General features: G+C 42.7%; 1 protein-coding gene across 4 annotated transcripts in view; it reads right to left on the bottom strand.

Moving 5' to 3' along the window:
• The window catches only part of Commd10 (COMM domain containing 10), a 125297-nt gene that overhangs the window by 92030 nt on the left and 9905 nt on the right, over positions 1-23362 (bottom strand). The window lies entirely within an intron of this gene.

The following is a 23362-nucleotide window of genomic DNA, read 5'->3' as shown; positions in this document are numbered from 1 at the left end:
ACATTTTATAACAGTATTTTTTTTTTTTTTGGATGGGAGAAAATCAAACACAGCTAGCATGCAAAATAAGGCTGCACGGGCTATATTAATATCAGACAATGCACACTTCAAGCCAAAGGATGTACTTCAAAGTCATTTACTTAAAAAAAAAAAACCCATAGTAATAGGAAGCGATCACATAAGAGAGCACAATCTTCATGCTGACACAGAGGCTGTCTGGGTCTCCTGATCCTTTTCTCAATGAGGGAAAGATGAAGATAAAAGGCAGGAATTATGATTTTCCTGGGCCCCGATTTTAAAGAAATACCCATTATTTTCTTCAATACTAGTAATAGAACAAAAGAGAAATTGCTTGAAAAAGGAAAAGGTACATAGTTTGGACATTCCTGATTCAGAAATCCAAACACCAAAAATGGTTCAAAATTTTTCAATCATAATGTGCCACACAAGTGCTTGGAATTTGGGGCCTTTCAAATTACACATTTCACACTGTGCATGCTCCGTGGGTAAAGTGTAGCAAATAGCCCCAAATCTGGAGGTCATAAAGTCTGGAACATTTGTAGTCACAAGCATTTTAGATGAGGGACACCTGACCTGGACTGACAAGTGTGGAGACTTTTCAGAGAATACTGGGCAAAGATAGTACCACAAAGACTTAAGACAGTACAGCAAATTTCTGGGGCAAATCACATGACATCATCAGAGGAGGCGACAAAGAGCACATACATGTTCTTGGAGTGCAGGTATAACGTCTTCAGGCCGCTAAGGAAGAGGGAATTTTCCTGGTCTGTGTGAGCGGGCTCAGCATTTATTGACGTAGTTTTCAACCAATCAAACCTATATTCAAAGCCCATAGGCCCCTCTTCTCACATCCCCACTACTAAGCAAATCAGCTAATCCCAACCATCAGTTTCTTCAGTTTGGGTTAAAATCGAGGAAATCTTATTTAACCACTGGACCGAGCTTTTGTGGACAATGAGATATGTGTAAAAGAATCGGCAACACATCTGCCAAAGAGGATATTAAAAATAGATACTATAAAATAGATGATAGTATAAAATAGATGACCCTATAAAATAGATACTAGATAGACACTAGATACTACTCTCCAGTCCTCCCGTCCGGGTCGAGATCACAGTCAATTATCTTACCATAACTCCCTGGAGTCTCCTTTCAGCCTTTCTAAGAACGTACAGACTTTTACTCCCTTCGACACCTGTCTAGCTGATTTCAGGGCAGGTCCTCCCCATTTATTCAAAACAGTAATACATTTCTGTTCTCTTTTTGAAAACATTTTAAGTGGGAATTTTGTCCCTTCCTATGGATTTAATTCCGTGACTCAGTTCTGAAGGTAGCTTTTCACAGCTTGACTTCCCTTGCTGCCACTGTGGCAACATTCTGAGTCCCATACCACAGCTAGCCATTCCCCGTCTCACTCCTTCAGCCTGTAAGTGTAACGCTCATTTCTAGCATATAAGTTATTTCTCTTCTTCATAGACCTGCTTCTTTTGTTCTTAAAAAAAAAAAAAAAAAACCACACAGCTGTTTATTTTCAAGTATGTTCTATCAATTTGTTTCAGATATTTCTTATTTAAAGCCAGAATTGATTCCACACATTCTAAATTCTATGGACAAGAATCTTAAGATTTATTTCTGTTATTAATAAAATATTTTTATTAATTAAAAAATATTTTAATCAATATTCTAAATGAATTAATGCTCCCTTTCAAGTTTTATGACTGTTTTTAAATATCACTATGTGATATTTGCCACCAATGTATACATTACTTTTGATACACATAGAGTGTTCATAGAGGTATCAATTAAAAATTAGTAACTGGAAGAACATTAAAAAAAACACCAATATCTGGAAGTTAACCACATGCTTTTAAATAATGCCCAAGACAAATATATATATTTGAAATAAAAGCAGAACCTACAGGGAAAAATGGAAAAATCAATCTTCAACAAAATCAAAGTGCTTGCTCCGCAGATGACCCCATTAAAACACAAGTTACACTACACAGCAGGGGTTAGCATGTGCAGACCACACGCCTGACAAAGGATTGGTACCTTAGATAAATGAGAAGCACCCAGACCATAGGGCACAACTTAAAATGTGGCCCTCAGCAATCATCAAAGAGGTTTGTTTTTTTTTTTCCAGCAGAGGGGTGTTACATTGATCCAGAACTGGCCAAACTGCACAGAGTAAGTGACAATGAAGCCTCAGCCCCAGCTGGTGCATCTACGATATAATCTGCACACCTACAGCTCAGGGAACACCACAGAGGAGGAAGCAGAAAGACCGTAAGAACCAGAGGACCAGGATGCCAGCTGTGAGAGAGCATCCTCTAATCAGGATGAGGATGCTGCACCCATGAAGTTTTAACAATAGGGCTCTCTAAAGAAGACCCACAGAAAACCACACGAGCTGACATGCCATGGAGGAGATGAGCTTTACAAGACGCTGTATTGCTTTCCTTCGGTTGCTACAACACTGACCAAACAAGACTTAAGGATGGAAGTTTATCTTGGCTTACAGTTCTGGAGGGAGTCAAACAGGCACAAGAGGCTGGGAGATCACATCTTCAACTGGAAACACGGAGCAGAGAGTGAACCCGAAGGCAGGCGAGCCTGCCCCCAGTGATGTGCTTGCTCCAGCAAGGCTCCAGCTCCTAAAGGTTCCACAGCCTTCCAACAGCACCAGACACTCAAATGTGAGAGCATACAGAAGACAAGCAACTAAACCACCATAGCCCCCACCCCCAGACAAAGAGCTACAGGCGATAAACGGTTTAAACAGTTGCTGAGAAGAAAAATCAGTGTTCTCCAGGGATGATCCCCCTGATAGTTCATCAAATACCAAGTGGGAGGTCTTAAGATACATACACTATTAGCAACACTGAACAGACTCAGTAGGTTTTGTGTTTGTGTCTAGCAATAATACTTAAAAATGAGATCATGAGTGGGGGGGACTCTGGAGTAGGAAAGGGAGAGGGAAAAGTGGAAATGATATAAAAATAGTACTCATAGATTTAAAAAATTCACTGCACATAAAGATATCTCAGGCGAGAAGAGAGGGCAAATAAGCACAAGGAAGAATGCCGACCACCACCGTTTGGAACAATGGTGAGACTTCGCCACATGCCTTCTAGAGCAGCCCAAATAAATGTGTCAATACAAGTGCTGCCAGATATACAGAAAATGTAGCTCTCCATGCACTGCCGGTAGGAGTGGAAAACAATGTAGCCACTGCAGTTTTTCTTGGGAACAAAAACAAAAAACCCAGCTATCATAGGATTTATTAATCACATGATAAAAACTTGAGTTCACACAAAAAAACTACACACAAATGTTCCTCTGTAATAGTTCCAAACTGGAAAAATAGCTAAGATATCTTTCAAGAATTGAATGCTTAAACTACCCATAACATGGCAATTAAAAAGAAATGACATGCCAAGAGCCACTGAGACAAATCTCCAAACAGCTAGTTATAAGCCAGGAGTCAGCCCCGAAGATTACTGCACAACCCCACTCACATGCCGTGCGAGAAATAACAAGAAAGCACGGGAGGACAGATCTGCGGTTGTCTGGGGTGCACAAAATGGGCACGGGGAGAAACTCCAAGAAAACAAGAATATTGTGACCTCACTTTCCTCAAAACCACAGGTAACATGGAACATGAGAGAAACGTGTGACGGAGGCACGCTGTATCCTGACTGGCTCAATGCCACTGCCCTAGCTGTGATTGGGGAAGGTGTTACCAGTGGGGGACCTAGAATCTCTGATAGCTCTTACACCCTGTCAGTAAACCTACACTCATGTCCCAAACCTGACTAGTGCCTCAAGGGAACACACCGAGAAGAGGAAAATTAAGAACATAAAAATATATCGCTATTGTACGGAATACTTCCTACGTTCTAACTACACTGTTCTTACGCATTTGATTAGTTAGTCAAGTCCCCTCCTCACAGCTGCTGTACCTGCCCAAGGCTTTTCCACAGTCTGTGTCCAGAAAGCACACGGTAAAAACGCTGCCTGGATCTTTCCCACACGGAAAAGGACTTCTGTTTTTCAATTAGATGTATGAGCTGCTTTGCAGGGTTATGGTTTCGAAGCTTTCTCATTACACAGCCTCATGATCAAGAAAGAAATGACTTTGGGGAAGATTGATTTCTCAAGCTACACAAGGCCATGTTGATAAGTCCTCGACAATGTGCATTTGTGCAAAATCCGACACGGGTCAGAGTCACACCTCCTATTTAGATAAAAAGCAGTGCCTAGTCTTCCCGGCACACGAGAGAAAGTAGGGAGACCATTCCCCAGGAAACACAAGCGTGCCGAAGGAAAACGGGTGAGCCCAGGATTTAAGGGTGGGTTTCACTGGAACACTGCACACACCAGAGCGCAATGCTGCTGCAGAGATGGTTACATGTCAACTTCTGCAAGGGGTCGGGGAGAAGAGGGAAGAAATTTGGGGAAGGTCCTTACAATCCTCTCAATAGAGTCATTTGTCAAATAGGCAAAGCTGTAAACTGCTGTCTGAGGGGGACAGTTTTATAGAGGGACAGAGTTCAACTTATGAAGTAGTAAGCAAAGGCTCTGGTCGCAAGTCTGAACAAAGCTGATGTCAGAATAATGTAGGAAATGATCATTACATTATCAAGTAATTCAAGGAAAACAAGCCATTCCCTGCTTTGCATATAATAGGTTCCTAATTACAAGGGTATATAAAACTAAAAAAAACTAGATAAACAAAGGAATTAAGTTTTATATTCATTTCCCTCAGAACCAAAAACCAACCAAACAACAACAACAAAAACATACTATGGCATTAGACAAATCTGTACTGTCTAGCATTTTATATGTTTTTTTCTCAAATAGTATTGTTTCACTTAGGTTTCTGTTGCTGTAACAAACACCATGACCAAAAGCATCTTGTGGGGGGAAGGATTTATTTCATCTTACAGGTTATGGTCATCCTTAGGAAAAACCAAGGAAGAAATCAAGGAAATAACTTGAAGCAGAAAGCATGGAAGAACAGTGCTTCTTGGCCTGCTCCCTCCGACTTGCTCAGCTATCTTCCTACAGCTCAGGACTCCCTGCCCAGGGATGGCATCACCCACAGTGAGCTGGGCCGTCCTACATCTATTAGCAATTAAGAAAATGCCCCCATGACATGGTCATAGGTGTAGTGGCATTTCATTTGTATTTTAATAAATAAAGCTTGCCTGAAGATCAGAGAGTAAAACAGCCACACTGGTCAGTCTTACAGACCAGGCAGTGGTAACTTTAATCCCAGTAGCCACAGTAGCTACCACAGAAACTGAGTGGTACATGCCTTTAATCCCAGCCCTAGAAGGGGATTATAAAATGGGAGCAAACAGCTCTCAAACACAGTCTCATTCTGAGATTCCCAGAGGCTGGATCGCCATTTCGGACTGAGGTGGAAGTAAGAGTCAGTGGCCGGTTGTTTTGCTTTTTGGATTTGAGGTGAACTCCAATTTCTCTGAATTTTTATTAATCGTGCTTCACATAGGCCAATCCAATGGAGACGATTCTTTGGTTGAGGTTCCTCTTTTAAGGTGACACCAAGTTTATGTCAAATTGACAGTAGAAGCTAACAATGACAATTATCTACATATTTATGAATCTTAAGCGACAAGCCTTACAATTTGAGGGGAAACCTGGTTTTGTCGGGACAGTAACGATTCCTACCTCTGAGTAAACAGTACTACTGATACTTATGAAATATCTGCAAAAGTGCGCTTTCACCTTTAGCTTCCCACCCGTTTTTAAAGGCAGTGGAGATGATGAATCGGCCATAGCTGCAGTAGAAAGCTGGTGATGCTCTCAACACGCATGCCTGAACGCCACGAAGCACAGGAGGTCATATTTCAAAATGCCAACGAGTCGGCTGGTAACGGGATTCTGCATTCTGCACACTGTGAGAACTGTAGCAGGACTGATGGCAAGCATATGGACAACAAATGTCAGTACATAAGTCAGCAGCCATCTGTGTGAACAAACTCACAGTGACAGTGCCATCTCCTTTCACCTTCGGGGGGGGCGGGGAGACAGGATGTGATGAAGGCGGACTCTATCCCCTAGGTGAATAGAGGGGGGTTAACAGAGAGACAGACACCAAGAAAGACATGGAAACACAGAAAGAGAGAGAGAGAAAAAAAAACTGAGCACACATTATAAAGCTGACATTCACTCCAGAGACAATGAAACACAAGCCACTGTAAAGTAAAGTTGGTTTTAAACCACAGGCCTATGAGAGATTCCCTGAACATGCCTAACAGCTCAGAGATCCCCGTAACCTGGTCACAGCTGTAAGAAACAACACTGTTCCGAGACACAGTTACGTACGACACAGACACACAGATGTGTAGATCCTCCCCAGCGGACACGACACGGCTCCGAATGACTCCCCACTGCTGGATGCTGCAACTCAGTCATTATCTCAGCATCGTGACCGTTCTAAGAGCAGATTCTAGGCACGACTGCAGCTTAATACTAAAGCAAAACAGAACAACAGCAACAAAACGGAAATACCTACTCCCTAAAGCTAGCATTCAGGTGGATAAAGATCCATTGATGATTAGTAAGTAAGCAATATTGCATGGTACTGAGTGACAGAAATTGAATAAAAACAAGGTCAGGTTAGAAATGGCAGACAAGAGTTTAATTTTAAGCGACTTAGCCAGGAAAACAATCTGAGACTATACAAGCCTGAAGATGTGAGTTCAATGTTCAATGTTAGCCTAGGTAAAAGCCCAGTATGGTGGTACCCATCAGTAATCCCAGCACTGCTACAGCGAAATCAAAGGTAGAGACCCACAAGATCACAAGACGGGAAGTGGTGACGGGAGAACAGGCAGCTCTTGGATGTAGTGGAGCAGCAGAAACAAGAGAACTTTGGACTAAAACTCTCAAGGGGCCATTCTTCTGGGAACTTGGAAGACAAGAATGTATACAATGAAGGCCTGGCCTCTGAGGACTCTATTAGGGTCTGTATTAGCGCAGCTGTGTGATGTTCTAGCAAAGACTCTAGCTGCATCCTGCCCTGTCCTGAAAATCTGAGTGAAGTTAAGTTTCAAGGTAATGAACTAATTCGCTTGATAGAAGAAAACTGAGGACAGAGTGGCCCACAGGAAGTGGCATAGTTAGTGTTGACTGCGCTCACCAGGTCTCGCCCATAGGAAGTGGCATTGTTAGTGTTGACTGCGCTCACCAGGTCTGTAGTGAGATATGAATGAGAAGCTTGGTGAAGAAAGGTATGGAGTATTTGCAGTAGTTACAGAGACTAGTGTCAGGGAAGAGTAACCTGGCATTTTACGCCAGGACACTCACAGAAGGCTCCATCTTATGAAAATGCAGGTCATTTGAAAGAGAAAACCCAGAATGCTCCAGAACTTCGGTCATTCTTAAAAGCCTCTTTCTTGTTTATTTGTTTACTTATTTATTTTAAAAAGTCTTGCTATATGGTTCCCAGATTTGTCTAGAACTGACTAATGCAGCCCAAGCTGCCCTTGAACTCAGGGTGACCTTCCTAAGTGACTGTCTACCTCTACAGAGCATACAGTGCAAATCTCTGGGAGGACAACCCAGTGACAGTCCCTAGACGACAGATGGAACACACTGCCTTCTGCAAAAGTCCAAAAATAAAGGGACCAAACGAGTGATCTACTTTCAGTACTCTGTGCTTTCCACGTTACCAAATCATCAAGTCTTAAGAGGTAGAAATGTTTATTATAAATACCACAACTTAGGGATATATGCTAACTATACCCACACTTAGGGATATGCCCTAACTATACATTCAAGTTTAGATGCAAGAGTCAGCATGGTGTCACTTTCAGGGTAACAAAAAAATCTTATACTTCTTGACCTACAAACTTATAAAAAAAATCTGCCATGAGACTTCTCTCCAAATTGAAATTTAAGATGTTGAAAAGACACATCAATGACTTTCAAATTGCTACTGCCCCCTGTCAAAAATATATGAACAGTACAAGTTTGAGGACAGAGAAATGTCATTCAACTAATGATCTCAAAATTGGCAACACTGAAAACACTACATCAGCTGTATTTAGCAAGTGCACATCTTAGAGCACGATGATGTAATTGGGGTAATCTTGCTAACAGTACAGTCCTTTGGCATTAGCAAAATCTTTATTCAATTTGTTAATGGTTCTGGTCTCAGCCAATTACTTAGGAGAGAACACACTTCTGTTTTGAATAAGACTGATTAAGGGTCTCTTAGATTAAAACACTTTAAATTGACTGCTTTATCAACAGCTAAATCCATCACTCTTTGTTCTTTAGTAGAATTCCCATGTGTTTCAAGCTAAAGGAACTCTTCTATATGCTCCCTTTTAAAGGCAGAAATTTAAATGTCTGGAATCTAGGATTCTAAGACGATGCAAGAGCCATAACATAAACGAACCACATACACACAAAAAAACTTAAAGTACAACAAAAAAAATTAAAGTGAAAAAATATTAGGTAACAAAAAATACAGTTCACTTCTCTTCCCTAAACTGTTCTTTTCTAACCAATAAGTGGAAATATCCCTCTTTATAAGAAAAGCAAACAGACTGAACTTCAAAATAGCACAATTTGTGAGTCAAGGATACTGGTCATTTAACAACTGTTTCTGGAGAATCTGCGGTCCCCCAAAGGTGACAGCAACAGTGACCAAGCGACAAGCGGTTCTGTCCTGTGGAGTTACTATTACAGGACAGAAGCAAGCAATTCAAAAATATACAAGTAAAGTACCATGTCTAAAATGAGATGAGCATCAAAAGCAGCCTCTTCCAATTAGGACGGACTAAGATAAATGTCACCTTTAAACATAGATCTGAAGAAGGTAAAGGAGCCAGCCATATGGACATCCAGGAGAAGAGCCTCTGAGGCAAAGAGATCAGAGGGACTCAGGGTGAGCCAGGTGGGAGATATTAGGCAGTGAAGGTCAACAAGACAGACAGTGGGCTGAGGGGGCACCACGGGTCACATACGCAACTCTATCAGAAGCAACACAGAAGCCATTCATGGACTTGTAGCAGAAAGGAAGCAGAATAAAGCAGAGTTTAAAACAGTCACTACTGGTGTCCTGAGATGGAGAAATAGTTCTTGTTACATTAAGATTCTTAAAGACAAGAGTTGTAAACATCAGACAGGATATTTTTCTATGACAGTTTTAAGGCAAAGGAAAATGAGTAGCAGCAGGGAGAAACCAAGGGGAATTTTTCTTAAAGAAAATAAAAGGACTCTGACTGTTAGAAGGGAACCATTTAGTAAAGAAATTTACATGTTTCTGGCTTTTCCTAATCATTGTAGTGTGGGGTGGCTAAATCTCTAACAGAAAGCTTCAGGGTTTGCCTTATGGTGATCAGTGATCCCAATCAAGAGAAACAGAAACATACATCCATAAAAGGACTTGTTAGGTAACTGAAGTTATCCTACACCCAGGAGATGCTCATCCCAGAAGCCATAGGCTGCCAATAAAAAGCCCAGGGCCAGGTGTAGGTTAGCTCCCCTTAAGTTGTTGATCAGAACACTGCAGAAACAATACAGGCCATTGCCACTGCTCTTGACTTCCCATAAAAACTTGACAGTAAGACCCTATTGTTTAAGACAGCACATTCATTGATCACAGGACATGGAAAAATAAAATGGGTACTGACCAGGAAGATTCATCCCTGCTAGCTGGGGGAGAAAAAGGCACCAACAGTCTAACCTGTTGGTGACCTCTGTGAACTGCAATAGTGACCAGTATGACTGGATATGCCCATGATGGCAACTGTTGCATGAACGTTATGGGTGTAGCCAACCACTTTCTAATGGATTTAACACTGTCTACACAAAACCAAACACATCTAATACTGTAAATCTGGCCAAGAACCCATGAGTGAGGAGCCCACAGGCCCCACAGGTGAAGCTACCAAGATTATTCTCCCCAATGGGCAATGGAACAACTGCTCTCTAGACGCTTATCTTCTACTGACACATTAGAGAAGTTTCTCTGAGCAGCAGCGGTGGCGAATGCAGAAGCTCACAAGTGATCAGACTACAGAAGTATCAGTGGTATACTCAGTCGCAAATGGGACGTGCCATCCAAAGCCCAGGACCATCAGAGAGGAGGAAGCAGAAAGATGTCAGGAAGGACTGGAGTAACAGTGTCTTCTAACCATAATGGCATTTATATGCTGACAAACTCGCAGCAGCTATGGTCGCCTGAAGACTACCTGCACAAGATCAAGCCAGCCACGTCACAGTACAGCTTAGGAAGAGGTTCACAAGCCCCACCCTTACCTAGGAGCTGTGGGCAGATGAAGGCTCCTAGATGAGAATCGCTTTTCTTTAAAAGTATGACATCTATAGGTCAACCATGATCCAGTGAATGGCCCCACATTAATGAGTAGATGAGCAGGACAAAATGGACTTAATGGATCATTTATAAAACAATACAAAAAGGCACAAGATTGAGAGCAGGACAGGTGAGGGTGGATCTCAGAGGAGTTAGGAGACTGGAGAAAAAATATGATCAAAATATATTATATAAAATTATCAAAGAATATAGAAGATATGAGAAAGGGGAAGGCAAGGAAGGAAAGAAAGAGGAGGGAAAAATTGAACTAACTTTCTGGAAAGTACATTTGGCTAAACTGCCAAAATAAAAGGTTTTGAGGGGAGAGCTCACCAAGGTCAGCTGGACTGGGACTGAAAAAGCATGGGATAAAACCGGACTCCCAGAACATGGCGGACAATGAGGGCTGCTGAGAAGCCAAAGACATGGCACTGGGTTTTGATCCTACTGCATGTACTGGCTTTGGGGGGGCCCTAGCCTGTTTGGATGCTCACCTTCCTAGACCTAGATGGAGGGGGGAGGACCGTGGACTTCCTGCAGGGCAGGGAACCCTTACTGCTCTTCGGACTGGAGGGGGAGGGGAAGGGGAGTTGGGGGAGAGGGAGGGAAATGGGAGGCGGGGAGGAGGCAGAAGTTTTTAATAAAAAAAAAACAAAAAAAAGGTTTTGAGGGGAAAGTGAAAAACCTATCATCAGGATTTAGGGGGGAAATGGGAAACCTAAATAGGTGAAGCTTCCTCACTATTCAGATGAATATTTTAAAAAATTAAAGAATAAAAACACTCTTTAAAGTAGTCCACAAACATTCACAGCAGAGTTACTCTTAACAATACAGACACAGAAACTTGACTACCCAAGCCGCTGCAATAGAGACAAATTTTGACTTTCAATCAGTGGACTACGACTGTAATGGTCTGTCCTGTCCCTTTAAGAGACAAGTGCCACCCACTCTCCCCACCCCACCCACCCACCGCTGAGGCAGGCATATCTTCCTTCTGCTTCCGGCCTGAGCTTTCTTCCTTTCTGTTTCTCTCGAAAAGGCAGCTTCTATGTTACTCCCTTCTCCCCACTTCTCCTCTTCCCCCACCTATTTCTCTTTCTCTGCCTCTCTCTCTGCTCTTCTCCCTTCTCCCCCCCTTTTCCTTTCCCCTCCATAACACACTAAATAAATATCCAATCTCACTCTGCATGGCATGCCCATCTGTCTCGGTCTCTCACCTGCCATGTGGCTCCCTGCCTAGGACCCACTGGTCTTCATGGCCCGCAGGCCACTTGGGGACTCCCTGCCTGTGACCTGGCTGCCTTCGTGGCCCGCCATGGTCTCAGGACCGGGTGCCTGCCGCCTGCTAATGCTCGGGGACCTGCGGCATGGTCTCATGGGCTGCCTATCAGGGATCTGCAGTGTTTCTGCCACTGCAGCCACTCAGGGACCTGCAGCATTTTAATTTTACCATAACATTGGTGCCATCAGACTCGATAGGCCTTCCTGCGCCCCTTCCAGGACCAGAACCTGGAACCAGGTTTCTCTAAAACAGCCCCACATTCCATCTGCCTGAACACCAACCTCTATGCACACCAGCAACTTCGGTGATGAGTTTTCCCCTTCCAGCCCTCAACCGCAGCCTTTATGGCTACGATTGAGTTTTTTAGTCACATTAATCTCTGGTTGCGTTCCATAGTTAAAAAACGTGACCAGACAACCCAGGGTTGGTCCTCCCGTGCTAGCACTGCACACGCTGTACAGTGCATTCGGCTGGGGGCCCAGGGTCCCTCAGATTTTTCTTTCTCCTTCTTTCTTTTCTTTTCCTTTGAACCACACATCAGTGGTCCCCACCATGAGAGACCACTCCAGAGCAGCCTCTAAGCCTCTCTGGCTTCTGAGTCACCTGGATGGGAGCCAGCAGGCTTTAACACCCACCTGTAGACAGAGGATGCTCTTCTACAGGCCCTGTGGTGTTTTTCGTGGATTTTCACATTTTCAGCTATGGTATAAACCCTCACTTCACCAGTGTTCCGCCGGTTCCACTTTCCTCAAACTGTCCCTGCCACCGCTGTCGACAAGATTGGTCAGATCCACAAGGCAACTGTTTTCAATTGCAGCCTTTTGCTCCCCACCATGGCTTGTGGCATGGTGGTTCAGCAACAAGAAAAATCACGGCTCTAGGTCCCTCTTCCATACAACATGAGACTGCTGCCATTTTGACTGAGGTCAGGTGACTTTGCCATCATCTTAACTGAGAGCCAGGTCAGGTGACCAAGTTATGCCATCTTTACTGAGGTATTCCCTGCCTGATTCCCGGTGTTAACTCTGTTACATAGGTGGTCTTACCACCATTTTGAGTGAGGTCAGGTGACCTTACCACCATTTTAACTGAGGTCAGGTGACTTCACCACCATCTTAACTGAGAGCCAGGTCAGGTGACCAAGTCTAACAATCATTACTGAGGTATACCCTGCCTGATTCCCTGGGTTACTTATGTTTTTGTCTCTAAATTCCTCTTGCTGACTCTGTTGCATGTGTGTTTTGTGCAGTGGCATGCCTCTGGTAGGGCCCACCAAGAGCATCCACTTTGCTCTATTCCTATTCACTGTGTGTATGTGTTCATACATGTAACTTAAATACACCTATGTTTACTGTTAAGTGTTATAATTCTCTGTTCATTGCATCTCTTTTCAGACAACAAAAATAATAAGTCTCATGTGGTATGTACTTTTAAGTCTTTTATAAAAATACTTTTTGTTTAATCCAACCCTGCTTTAGCGGTTGAGAGCCAGTACAGTCAAGCTTGGGCCCTGCTCTCCAGGCAGATTCTATACTGCAGATATACCTGATAAACAGCCCTCAACTGTTCAGAAATCTGGGGAATATGGCATTTAAATATTTAATTATTAAAAACTTTTCATAACAAGAAGAGACAGGTTGGCTCCTAGCAGCAGCACTCTACTTCCTCCAAAGAAGACAGAAGACAAATGGGCACAGAACAACGTCCATCTGCAATTCGCTTCAACTGCCAAGTGCTGACCACTGGGAAAAACTGCCTTTCATCTAAACTGAAGATCACTAGACAGTGGAAAGAATAGTTAGACTCAACAGCGTTGCTGCTTAGGTCAAGGTAGACTTGTCTTCCTACAGATTTCTTAGCTCACAGGATCTTCTGGAGCCTAGCAGGCCCTGAGCTAAACAGCAAAAGAAAATTACATACTTCAGAGACCATGGAGGACCCTGAGGTGTAACTCTAGGTGCCACCAACCAAGTAAGTTCTCTGTCATTTTTTAATAACTCAAGTAAAATATTATCCTTCTTAAAGATCTGACAGCTGAGAGGTTTAAAAGGACAACCTCACCAAATAAATTTCAGTAAAATACAAATGCAAGTTATTAAGGTGTGTACCTGCAAGTTATAAAAGTGTGAGGACAAACACAAGTTATCAAATTTCTCTCTCATGCTGCCTTTCATAGTCTTAAAGATACTTTTCATTATGCAAAAAAATAATCTGTCACAGTCATTCTGATATAAATATGCTGCTGTTTAAGACTTATATTTTCACAAACCCAAAGAATTGTTGTGAGTTCCTGGGAGTTGAATACATCCCCTCTCAATTCCCTGGTTCTAAAACTTCTTTTTCCTAAACTTAACTTTGTCCTCTGTTCTGCCAATACCTTTAACAGGTGTAAGAGACACCAGACATTTCCATACCACAAACACCAGACAGGAACGAAGAGACCAGCTACCCCAGGATGCGACCAGCACCCAGCTTTCTCAGGTTCCCCCCATAAGATGACACCCACAAATAAGCAGGAAGCAGTCTTGAGAATCTGCCTCCCCGACTCCTTTAATCTGTTGTGCCTAACCTCCTGCCTTTTTATTACAAAAAGGAGATGGGAAGCAATGGTCTGTCCTGTCCCTTTAAGAGACAAGCCCCGCCCACCCACCCTCCATCCACTGCTGAGACAGGCAGCTCTTCTTTCTGCTTCCAGCCTGAGTCTTTCCTTCCTGTCTCTCTCTCAAAGAGGTAGCTTCTGCCTCGCTCCCTTCTCCAAACTTCTCCCCTTCCCCCCTCTCTTTGTTTCACTATCTCTGCCTCTCTCTCTGCTCTTCTCCCTTCTCCCCCCTTTTCTTTCCCCTCTAAAAATCACTAAATAAATACCTACTTCCTCTGCATGGCATGGCTGTCTCGGTGACCCACCATGCAGCTCCGCGCCTAGAGCCTGTGGGCCACTCAGAGGCTCCCTGCCTGGGGCCCGGCTGCCTTCGTGGCCTGTCGTGGTCTCCTGCCTGCTGCCCACTGTCACCACTCGGGGACCTGCAGCGTTTCTGCCGCTGTGCCTCTCAGAGATCTACAGCATTTTATTTTTACCATAACAGTGACTCAGCAATAAATGAACAATTTATACCTGTAACAACAACAGACAATCTCTGTGAGTTCAGGTCAGCTTGGTCTAGACAGCTAGTTTCAGGTCAGCAGTGAGTGCTACATGGTAAGACTTTATCTTTTAAAAAAAGAAAAAAGAAAGAAAAAGAATGAGGGTGGAGAGACTGAAATAAATTAGACACCTTCTGGATGATAAACATATGATATATATTATTACAGATGACTGAGTATATAGAAGTCCTGAAACTCACCATCTGAACACCTAATACCCCTGCATTTTATTGCAAGCAAGTTATATTTCTATAAAAAGCTTAAAATATATAGTAGAATAACTCAGAACCTCACACTCAATTCTAACACCTAGAAAAATTATGCCTGCTATTTGATGACATACCACTTACTGAAGTAACAGAGGCAGAAATCTGAGCTATATGTGGATATGATTACAAAAGGTATCTTTCCCACGAATAAAGACAATAATGCTAAGGGGTGTTTAGAGCCCGAAAGACCATTCACGTGTAAACTTGGAGTGACACTGTGTGCTTAAAGATTAGATGCTGAAATATACTCTGTTCTCTACAACTATTCATCTACTCTTATAATTCTAAAGCAAATGAAATAAAGATATTACACAAAATAACCACATAAGAAAATAAATTACAAAATGTCAATTTCTAACTCTTTACACTCTATAAAAAAAAAAAAAAAAACAAGTATCTTTGCATGAGAGGAGAATGCCCTTCCAAGAAGTACATGCTATTAAAACTCTCAGTGTCAGACACAGGCTACCTAATTGTGAGTTACTGATCAAGGAGGCCTCAAACATCACAGGCTATTTCTATTGTTATTGCTTTGGTTGCCCACCATAACTATATTCTAGGACTATATTGCTGAAGACACCATACACTTTGGTCTCAGAACATTGAGAGACCAATCTCAAACTGGCTGGGAAACTTTCTTCCTGCTAGCTAGCTTTAACCGTGCCAGAGGTGCCGTGCTGTCCACTGGAAGAGAAAAGATATCAATTGTCTTACCTAGCACTGAACCTGTCTGCTACATTACCAGCCTGCCAGGCAACATGTGCCCACTGGCACAACAGTGGCACGACTGTTACAAGGTTAACCAGCTGCCCTCTGGTTGGATTTGAGGTCTGCTACACTGGAGGAAATTCATGCTCAAACTCATGGCTGCAGAGACCATGGGCCTTAGCAGAGAACCTACTGTGGCTGTTTCTCTAAATAAGCATGGTGTCACACTTCCTTTTAGGAAATTGTGTTTATGCCAAGTGGTGGTGGCGAACGCCTTTAATCCCAGCACTCGGGAGGCAGAGGTAGGTGGATCTCTGTGAGCTCCAGGCCAGCCTGGCCTACAGAGTTAGATCTAGGACAGGCAGGGCTGTTTCACAGAGAAACTCCATCTCGAGAAAAAAAAATATGTTTATAACCATAATTTGTAGTACTCTTAACCTTGGCCAAAGAAACCATGGACAGCAGTCAATGCAGACTCATAACTGGTCAAAATGCTAATAACAAGAGCTGAGTGCTCATCCATAAATGGGACATCAATCTCAACTCCCCTACCCCAAGGCTCAAGGATCTAACAGAGGATGAATAGAAGGAACGTGAGAGCCAGAGAACAGCAGGGAGGGCTATGAAATGCAGTTTTCTGGACATGACTGCCACACTCACAAGTTCAGATCAGCCGTGGCTGCCTGCACACGGCCTACAGAGACACTGTAGCTGCCTGCACATGGCCTACGGAGACTCTGTGGCTGCCTGCACATGGCCTACAGAGACACCGTGGCTGCCTGCACACGGCCTGCAAAGACGTCGTGGCTGCCTGCACATGGCCTACAGAGACATTGTGGCTGCCTGCAAGAAGCCTACAGAGACACCGTAGCTGCCTGCACACGGCCTACAGAAAAGCTGCGGCTGCCTGCACACAGCCTATAGAGATGCCATGGCTGCCTGCACATGGCCTACAGAAAAGCTGTGGCTGTCTGCACGAGGCCTACAGAGATGCCGTGGCTGCCTGCACACGGCCTACAGAAAAGCTGTGGCTGTCTGCACGCGGCCTACAGAGATGCCATGGCTACCTGAACAAGGCCTACAGAGAAGCCAGCCAGCAGAACTCTAGCATGGGTCAGGAAGTGGGTAACAAGGCCCTATCCCTAGCTGAGGAGCTGTTGGTAGCTGCTGATTGGTATAGGAAGAAGAGCCATTGTTCCCTGGGGATGTGGCCAGTGGTCGGTTGCTTGTGTGAATGACTCCATACCTATACAGGTGCAATAACTGGACTCAGTACGAATTTTTGCTGTTGTTTTGTTTTGTGTTTTGTTTTTCCCAGAATTGAAGGACATTAAGCTGAAAGGAGACCGTATTGGGAGAAGTCTCGGGGGACTAAGAGAGAGGAAAGAGGGTAGCTAAGATCAAAATGTGTGTTCTCTCTCTCTCTCTCTCTCTCTCTCTAAATATATATATTTATTTATATATATATATATATATTTCTCAAAGAATGAATAAAATTATTCTAAACAAAGACAGGTATTTAAAAATAAAATAAATGATTGGCTATCGTGTTTAATGCAATAAACCTTGGAAAGGCTTAAAGGGAATTACTTTAATATTTAGAAATATTATTGTCTGAGGGAGTAATGTCTTGGCCATCCATTTTTAAGTACAGGTTTTGTAAGAATGAAGATAATGAAATTCTATCATGTAACAGAGTGACCGCACCTTGAGTAAGTCTGTGTGCAAATGGTGAGACAAGGAACAGGAAGCTATGTTTGACTGGGGAAAAATCACACTGAATACACTGTAAGCACTCAAAACAAACAAGAGTTAGATTTATACTTAAAAACTCCCCAACATGTAAGTGCCTCTGAAGACGAGAGATCAATGCGCAAGCCACTCTAGGAAGCTAATGGCGAGCCTGCCATACATTTTTCATTACCTTGCTTTTTAAAGGTATTTTCGAAACAAAATACAAAAACACAACTTAGGAACAGTGCCTCAAAAAAAGACTCAGAAACAAAAGTTATGATTTCCAAAAATACTTGACACAACAGGTTTTGCTTTTAATACGGCTCAAATGTAATAAGGGATTCTAAATAAAACTTGAATGAACAAAATTAAGAAAAATGCTTATGTTCTGTGGTCTGTAATGTAATGAATGCTATAAGCACACAGGCATTCTGACAAATGTCTGGAAGGCACTGCGAACAGTCAGCTCTGCCGGGGAAGAACCTAAGCCGTCTATGCAGCGGTAACATCTCAGACTCCGGAGGTTAAGACCGTGCTTCTGAGAAGTGAAGAGGCAAAACTGAAACTTCCTCCCAGACAAGCATCAGAAAAAGTTATTATGAGGGTTTCCAGGCCTCTCTCCAACTTACCAGAACTAAATAATAAAGACATAAAGAGGTGTTTCCCACTATGCCTTTCAACTACTATTGAACTTATCTTTGACAAGAGCACCAAGCACACACAAGGGGAAAAAATGCATTATGTGTCAAATGGTGCTAGAAACTGGCTATGCATAAGAACATACAACCAGGCCCTTATATCATATGCAAAAATTAATCTTAAACCAATTAGATACTGAAATACTAGGCATAATGAATGCTATAGAGGAAAAGGTCTTTGGCAATGTTCTGGCTGGTGGTTTTAGGCTATGAAACGAAAAGCAAAGGCCACAGATAAAAACAGTAAGTGTGATTTGCTAAAGTCCTTGAATAGCGAGGTGTACTCAGAAGAAAAAGGCATCCTGCAAAACGGAAAAATATCCACACACCATATTATCTGATAAGGCTTTAGTATTCAAAAAATGAAAGAATCCAAACAAAGATCAGCAAAAAAGCAATCTAGTTTTTCAAATGGGTAAAGCTGGGCTGGAGACATGACTTGCAGTGGAGAGCACTTGCTGCTTTTCCAGAGAACCTGAATCCGGTTTCCAACCCCCACATCAGGATGCTCACAACCACCTCCTGTGGCCCCCTCAGGCATCAGTACTAAAAAGCATAGACACATACACAGATACACAGACACAAACACACACAGATACACAGACACATATACACACACAGATACACACACATATGCACACAGATACACAAACACATATACAGATACACACCATACACACAGATATACACAGATACACAAACACACACAGATACACACCCATACACACAGATATACACACAGACACACACACACACACACAAACTTAAAAATAATAAAGTACCCGAGTAGGTATTTTTTTCAGGCATGGCAAAGGTGCTCACTGTCATACATCAGGAACACAGCAATCAAAGCCAGAGTGGAATGTCATCTCTGCGTGTTAGTAAGGCTCTTATCAAGACAACAACAAGAGGAGCTGGAGAGGCAGTTCAGTGGTTAGGAGCAGTAGCTGCTCTTCCAGAGGACCCCAGTTGAATTCCCAGCACACATAACCATCCATAACTCCACTCCCAGGGGATCTGACACCCTCTTCTGGACTCACAAGAGTACCAGACAAACAAGTAGTGCACAAATATACAAGCAGCGAAAGCACCCATAGACATAGAATAAATTAAAAAAAAAAAAAAAAAAAAAAGCTGAGAAGGGTATAGACAGAAAGGAACCCCTTCAGGCTGTCAGCAGAAATACAAATTGGTACATCTATTACTGAAAACAGCAGGTGTTCCTCAAAACACTGAAAACTGCCACAGATAGATTCTGGGAACTGAAATCACTGTGATCAACTGTGTAGCCACTACTGAACCTACCGACTACAGTGGACAGATCCAAGGTCACGGTCACACAGACAGCCCTACTGAGATTCAAGGGCTCACATAACAAACTGATAAGGTACAGACATAAGGACAAGCTCTGTAGGAGGCAGGAGCTTCTGAGGGCGGTGGGGACACAGGAGAAGATGGAGCTAAAAGTGGTCACTATGCATTATATACATATATGAAACTGTCAAAGACAAATTTAATTAAGGCAAAAAGATTGAAACTAGAACAACCATGACTCAGGAATCCCTGGCCAAGTAAATATCAAAAAGAAATGGAACTGGCATTTTGGAAAGACACCTGCACACTCACATCCATTGCAGCCCTGTCCACAACAGCCAAGACACATTAACAACCTGTGTCTGTCAACGGATGAATGAATAAGAAGTCGTGGCTATAGAGTCACAATGGATTATCATTCTGTCAATAAAAAAAAAAAAAAGGTAGCCTGAAGAGGAAGCTCAGTGGTTGGGTGCCGTGGACTTTATATGAAGGCTCAAACTCAACTGCAACTCATGTTCCAGAGATCCAGCACCCTCTTCTGGCCTCTGCTGGTATCAGGTACACACATGGTACACATACATACACACGGGCAAAACACAATCGATTCTTTCCAATTTCTTCCAGTCTTCCAACTTTACTCTTTTAGAGACTGTTTTGCTACATTACTACACTGCCCTGGTGGTCACCTAACTTGTGACTCTTCTCCCTTAGACTCCCAAGCTGCTGAGATAACAGGCATATGCCACAATATCCAGCCCTCACGTTTCTTTTTTCCACTCTGAATATTTCATACAACAGCTTCTGACTCTCAAGCAGCATCTGAACTTACCATTCCCTGGGGAAGAGAAAGAGCATCTCCAGAGGCAGCTGTCCAGGAGACACTGAGAACCACCTCCTGGCTAGAGCCTACAAACAAGCCAGCAGTGCAAACCCATGCTAGACGCTGGGGAAGCAGTCCCTCAACACAGATGGAGAACACAAGTGAGACCAGAAGAATATGAAGAAGGTGTTCCAAATGGAGATGTTTTAAAAAAGAAAGAACTTCAAGGCAACAAAATGAAAAACTGAAATCTGCGCAGGAGGCAGGAAAGTAAAGAAATTGAAATAATAAAAAGCAGGGCAGAAACTCCGAGGACAAAGGAAAATGAGACAAGAAGGGAAAACTCAGATGGAAACAACATGGAATGTTTCCTAGAGATCAAGAGGTAACATTTAGTGGAAGACAGCATTTGATCCCCAAAACTAGCAACCAAATAAGACAAGAAACTAAGGAAAAGGAGGGCTGGGGAGATGACTTGGGCTTGGCCGGCAAAGCGAAGACTTGAGTTCATATCCCCAGCGCCCATGTGACCTGGACACTGGGATGACAGGAACAAGCTGATACAAGTTCACTGGCCAGCCTCATCCCAGTCTAGCTAGAATCAGCGAACACTGGGTCCTGCAGAGAAACTCTGTCTCAAAAGAACAAAGTGTGGGAAGGAGGAATTGAGGAAAATATCCAACGTGACCTCTGGCACTCCCCCCCCACAGGCACACATACACACACACACACACACACACACACACACACATATCACATAGATAAGAAGGGGGAACTGTTGTGGGATTCCTCTCTGTATGCTGTGATTTCCGTTGGTTAATAAAGAAACTGCTTTGAGCCTACAGCAGAGCAGAGCAGAACAGAACAGAGCTAGGCAGGGAAAACTAAACTGAATGCTGGGACAAAGAGGGCGGAGTCAGGAGAAGCCACGCAGCCCTGCTGGAGACAGATGCCAGAGCTTTACCCTGTAAGCCATAGCCTTGTGGCAATACACTGATAATGAAAATAGGTTAGTTTAGGATATGAGTTAGTCAAAAATATGTTTAAGCTATTGACCAAATGTATTGCAAATAATATGGTGTATGTGTGATTATTTGGGGGCTGAGCAGCTAGGAACAAAGAAGCAGCCTCCTACAACAGGGAACTGTATAGATTTGGAAGGAGAGGAATTCTCAATTCACCAATATTGTAAATATCATTATAAAAATGCATTGAAACTAATTGAAAGACATTTATTTTTTAAAGTTTCTATCCCTAATTAGTGAATTACCAAAGTCACAGGACAGGTCAATATAGATTGGAAAGTAAAGGCATACAGAGCTTGTTAGCAATCCTTGGGTTCAATCTCCACTGTCACAAAAACAGTATTTTTAAAGAGTTAATTGATTTCTATTTCCAGGATCTAATAATAAACAATGGAAACCAACATTTCAAAAATAGCATCATTTATAACAGCTTTAAAAACAAAAGAAAATACTGCTCTAAAAAAAATAACAAAATATGCACAGGATCTGTGTTAAAAATAAAGAACACTAACAAAAGAAATAAAAAAATTATTCCTCTACATATTCACTATTAAATCAAACACATCCTAGTCAATATGTAGCAGGGCTGTTTGTAGAGACTGAAAGCTAATTTTTCACATTTATATGTAAGAGCAAGAAACCAGAATACCCAAAAAATATGAAAATGAGAACAAAGCCATTGGTCTCAGACTATTTTTTAATTGCATGTGTGCACACACAAGTGCAACATGTATGAAGGGGCCTGCATAGGACTGCATAGGGATCTGATCCCAGGGACCTAGAGTTACAGGTTTCTGTGAGCCACCCGACATGGGTCCTTTTAAAAGGCAGCAAGCATTCTTAACTGTGAGCCATCTCTCCAGCCCCACTTAGAACCTCGACTAGCTTTTTTTTGGAGGGGGGGGGAACATTGAGACAAGATCTCTTTCTATGTAGCCCTGGCTGTCCTAGAACTCACAGTGTAGACCAGGCTGGCCTCAGTTTCATAGAGACCCCCCTGCCTCTGCCTCCTGAGTGCTGTGATTAAAGGTGTGTGCCACCACGCTTGGTCCTCTGACAAAAGAACTGCAGTAATTAAGGCAGACGGATATACTGACACGGACAGACAAATAGAACAGAGGAATCAGAGAATTTAGAAAAAGACTTAGACAAATACATGAAATGATTTGACAGAGGGCAGAAGCAATTTGGAGACAAAGGGACAATGTCCATAACACTATTGTAATAATGCTGGCACACTGCAGACATGAACCTCGATCTATGCCTAGAACCTTAACCAAAAGTAGCTCCAAATGGATCTCAGACTTACATCAACACTGGATGAAACATTGAACAAGGAACAAAAGAGGAAACATCTGTAACACTGGATCCGTCTATAAATCCTTAGGCACAAAACTGATCATGGAGTCAAGAACATCCCAAATGATACATGGAGACTCAACATAATTAAAGCTTTGGCTGTGTGGGACACACCACTACAAAAAAAAAAAAAAAGAAGAAGAAAGAGCTACAAACTGGCAGAAACAGATGTCACAAAGATCTACAACTGGAACTTCAACTGGAATTCAAGTTCCAAGTGAAGGGAAGGCAGGCAAGCACCTCCATACGTTAAAACTGAGAAAATGCATTTCTATAGGATGTATGCCTACAAATAACAAGGTTTGTGCCTGGAATACAATGAGATCTGTATCTCTGTCTTCTTAAATATGAAGTACAGTTAAGCAAAATATCCAGACACCTTACTACAGAACACATAAGTACGACGAGTGCATAAAAAGCTACCAAAGCTGAATTTTAAAAATATAAGACAGCACCACAAACCTAATGCAATGCTTTTAAGAAAAAGACAAACAGAAAAACAACTGGGAATACTGAGTGCTGAGTCTGGAACCGCTGACCCCTGTGCGTTCCTAGTCATGCAGAACAACGCTATTCCTTCGCAGACCTCCCGAACGGCAGAGCAGGAGCAGCTCCCAGCTCACCTCCGAGG

The sequence above is a fragment of the Arvicola amphibius genome, chromosome 5 (genome assembly GCF_903992535.2).
Source record: "Arvicola amphibius chromosome 5, mArvAmp1.2, whole genome shotgun sequence".
Classification (NCBI taxonomy): domain Eukaryota; kingdom Metazoa; phylum Chordata; class Mammalia; order Rodentia; family Cricetidae; genus Arvicola; species Arvicola amphibius.
This window is presented reverse-complemented; position numbering and strand designations above follow the sequence as displayed.